Here is a 4,596-nt window from a genome sequence, read left to right as displayed (position 1 = left end):
TGGGGCGGGAGGGGGTGGGGAGGGGTGGGAAGAGGGACGTGCGCTGGATGTGATGTGGACCGCTTCCAGCCAGCCCATGTCGCATCCCTAGGCCTAATGGCGCCAATAACGAACGGCTAGTAGGCTAGTGTCCGCCATAACGGCCGGACGGCTGGATCCACAGTGTCGTCCCATAACGGTAACGCCCTGCGTCACTGCCACACCTACTCTACACGAGACGCAAACTTACATAAATCGAACAGGGCAGTTACTTTCAACGTCTGTAGTTGTGATCTGAAGCGAAAATATGTTGTGACAAGTGTAGACCGCTTACACTAGTGTATTTGCTGCCGGAGTGAAGCTGGAGTTGTAAAGAAAACTTTGAACCAGATTGTTCATACAGATACTGGTTTAGATATTCTAATTTATGTCTGGAGCAGACTACTGTATGGGAGACAAGCAGCCAAACGTGGTAACTTTGTACCACTTTTTACCATTTCTTGAAAATACTGAACACGAAATAAATTACACGTCGCAACGGACATTGTAATCTTTGCGTCTATACTTACTGAGCGCTTAGAAAAGTGAAAATGCGTACTAACTATGCTTTATTACAGTAAAATTTCAATTTTAATGGTGGTACAAAGTTACACCGTCATTCAGGGTAAGCAGTCTTAAAGGAAAAAGGATTTTTCCTATATCTAATGCTGTGTGTAAATTAAGATCGTGAAAGAAGGAAATCAGGTGTCAATAAGAAGTAAAAAAAAGTGTTAATTTAGTACTGCAGGTTTATTTTGAAATATCAATATACTTGTATCGACCTGGAATTGTTCAGCCTACATCACTGTCGCCAGAATCCCTATTCCTAGCCAACGCAATTATAATCACGAGAATAAGAGCTTGTAGGAAGACGGAAAGACAGCTGAGATACTAACTAGGAATCACAGAGGTAATGAAACTGATACTTTTAGTACAAAATAATGCAAGCAGATGGAGGAGCAGCCATTTGAAACGAAAGTGGCAAGTAATACATAGATAACCTGACTGGTGGACAGTTCCCTGATTGACTGAACCTGGACCATCAGCAAAGCTAAAACGAGGAAACTGTAAGCCTTTCAAATATGGTGGTATCAAAGATACGAAAAGTTTGCTGCACGGTTCAGAGCGACTCCTTCTTCTACCTATTCTTTTTCTAAGTTGTATCTTATTCTATCTGCTTCTTCTATCTATCTATATCCTTTTACCTTCTTTACAAATACAGGCTGAATTAGAATTCCACCGACAATCTTTGAGATGTGTGAGTAAACGTGGGTTCTGAAACGCATTCTTTAAGACCTATAATCTCTTGTTCAATATAAGAGATGTGTTTCATAGTAGTGAGTAGTGAACACATGAACAGGTGAGCATAGCTCTTAAGGTATGCTCTTCAGAGTCCTGTTAATTGGAATTTTTTCCTTGTTTTGGACCATACTACATTCTCCTAAAACATGGAAAGCAAAGAGCTTGCAGTAGAAATGTGTTACACATACCAAAGATGAAGACCTCGTAGCACTTCATATATATATTTTAGAGAACGTGTTTACTAGACATGTTTTTCTTGTTTTGGTGCATACTACCATCTCTGAAAGTTGTCGATGGAGTCCTGGTTGACCCTACTGCTACTTCTGTCTGTGTACTCTGCCTAATTATATGATCTACTGCAGATATTTTGGTACATTTTCACTTACAGAGAGACTTATTCCTGCGGAAGATTTGTGCACTTAAGTTATAAATAAATCATGCAAGTAGGTTACACTGCGATGAACGAAGGCCCTCCGACGCTGTGTAAACGGTGCCATTACCACCTAGCAGTGAACGACATATTTTTGTTGCGTTCCAGAGTGTCTATCGTATCAATGTTGTGCGGCAGAGGGTAGTTAATATCGATCTTGTGTGGCCGAGAGCGCGTCATCTGATGTTTTGCGGCTTCGGACTACTGTTGCGTGGTGGAGGGAATTGCTCTTCTTCTACTAATGTTGCTTAGTGGAGGATGCTTTGTGCAGTATTGCGTGTAGGACGGTGCTCCGTACCACTTGCGAGTGAAAGAGAGTACTTCGTGATACAAGCTGCTTCGTAACGATGTTGCCTAGCAGAGGGTGCTTTGCATTTTGTTAGTGTTACACGTCAGAAAGTGCCTCTTAATGGAGTTTCGTGGCGGAGGGTGCTTCATGCATTGTAGGGGGTGCTTCCTACTAATTTTGCCTGGAGAGAGTACTTCGTTTCTTATCGATACTAAAGACTGTGGCAATATAATTTCCTGATTTCAAAACTACATAAAGCCCATTTTACGAATCAGAAGATTTTCATTTTTTTGCTGATGTAGGTACGTATCTAAAGATTTGTTTCACAAAGTTTTGAAAATTATGTCAGTAGGTGACACCTCCCGTTACCCATACACTGAATAAGCCGATTTTTGGAGTTTATCATGAACCTTACTTGCATAGCAGCGGGTACGTTGCCACTTACTGCCCGAATGTTGGTCTTCAAGTGTTGTATGGTTGACAATAACGTGCGATTTCTTCAGTTCCCACAAAAAGTATCGCAAGGGGTTAAGTCGGGGAGCGAGCCGGCCACCTTGTACAGGTGGTAATGAAGGTCGTCGTGAGAAATTCGCATCATTGAAAAGTCGCAAAGACCAAAGGCAGACTCAGGTCAGCGCGCAGAACGCAGGGGGATTACAAGATTGAAGCTCCAACTGCCTCAGTGTCCTCACGTTATCTCGCGGGCTGATGGACACCAGTTCTTCATCTTGTCGTAGTCGTGGTATGTCTGAACGTAGTGCCCCATGTAACAATTGATTTCCGAACAGAGACACGGCCCCATGGACTACGTTGAGGTGATTACGGAAAGCGCGCCAGGTTGCGATCACAGAGTACCCGTTCGAATAATAAAGCCTTGACGGCAAACGTACGCTGCTCACTGTTCCAGCGCGAGATGGTGACTTACACGGACGAGAGCAACACTTCAGAACTAAGTTCAATGAGACCACTCTCGCCTCGCTACGACCGCTACAGCCCGAATGGCGCACATGTCAATCAAGGAAACGCACATAGATGGCGTTAGCATCGCGTACACAAGGTATAAATGGGCACTGCATTGATTGAGCTGTCGTTGGTACTAAGGTAATTCACGTGAAAAGGTTTCCGGCGTTATTGTAACCGCACTACGAAAATTAGCAGATTTTGAACGCGGAATGGTGGTTGTACCTAGACGCAAGGGACATGCCATTTCCGAGATCGTTAGGAAATTCAGTATTCCAAGATCGACAATGTTGACTGTGCCGAGAGTACCAGATTTCCGGTATTACCTCTCACCCCTGGCAACGCAGTGACACACCGCCATCCTTAACGATCGAGTCTATGTTAACAGTGAAGCAACAGTCCGTGGAAAAACTACAGCAATCAATGTAGGACGTACGACAAAAGACGAAATTAAGTGTTAAGGGGTTATGGCAGCTGGCGACGAACTTGGGTGCCTTTGCTAACAGCACGACACCTCCTGGATTCGTGACCATATCGATTGTGCCCTAGACAACTGGAAAACAGTGGCCTGGTCAGATGAGTCCCGATTTCAGTAGGTATCAGCTGATAGTAGGGTTCTAATGTGACACAAATTTCACGAAACTACGGACCTAATTTGTCAACAAGGCACTGGGCAAACTGGCGGTGGCTCCATATTGGTGTGGTCTGTCTTTGCATGGAACAGACTGGGTACTCTGATCCAAATGAACCGATCATTGACTGAAAATGGTTACGTTCTGCTACAAGGAGCCCATCTGCAGCCATTCATGGATGTCATGTTCCCAAACAACGATGGAATTTTCACGGGTGACGATGGGCCATGTCACCGAGCCACAATCGTTCGCGACTGGTTTGAAAAACATTCTGGACCATTCAAGAGAATGATTTGGCACCTGACATGCATCTCATCGAACAATTACCGGATATAACCGGGAGGTCAGGTAGTACGCAAAATCCTGTACTGACAACATTTCCCCACTTATGCACGGGTATGGAGGTAGCATACCCCTAATATGTGTGCCAGGAATTTCCAACGACTCACGCCCCGTCCTCACAGCTTTACTTCCGCCAGTACCTTCTGGAAACATCCTCCAGGCTGTGGCTAAGCCATGTCTCCGCAATATCCTTTCTTTGAGGAGTGCTAGTTCTGCATGGTTTGCAGGAGACCTTCTGTAAAGTTTGGAAGGTAGGAGGCGAGGTACTGGCCGAAGTAAAGCTGTGAGGACGGGGCGTGAGTCGTGCTTGGGTAGCTCAGTTGGTAGAGCACTTGCCCGGGAAAGGCAAAGGTCCCGAGTTCGAGTCTCGGTCCGGCACACAGTTTTAATCTTCCAGGAAGTTTCATATCAGCGCACACTCCGCTGCAGAGTGAAAGTCTCATTCTTCCAACGACTTGTTGAGTCTAGCTATGTTGAGGTACTGCAGTACGCCAGGCAAAGGGAGGTCCGACACGATGTTAGGAGGTATCCCACGACTGTTGTCACTTCAGTGAAATGACAATGCTTTGTAATGGCCCTTAAACATAATTACGGCTATGGCAGACAAGTCGTCCATTCGTAAA

At 44.9% G+C, this 4,596-nt stretch overlaps 1 non-coding gene across 1 annotated transcript; it reads left to right on the top strand.

Moving 5' to 3' along the window:
* Positions 1 to 4,277: 4,277 nt before the first annotated feature.
* Positions 4,278 to 4,352, top strand: Trnas-gga. The gene has a single exon. It is a non-coding gene; the product is annotated as a tRNA-Ser (tRNA).
* Positions 4,353 to 4,596: the final 244 nt, after the last annotated feature.

This window comes from Schistocerca piceifrons, chromosome 2 (assembly GCF_021461385.2).
Source record: "Schistocerca piceifrons isolate TAMUIC-IGC-003096 chromosome 2, iqSchPice1.1, whole genome shotgun sequence".
Taxonomy (NCBI): Eukaryota; Metazoa; Arthropoda; class Insecta; order Orthoptera; family Acrididae; genus Schistocerca; species Schistocerca piceifrons.
This window is presented reverse-complemented; position numbering and strand designations above follow the sequence as displayed.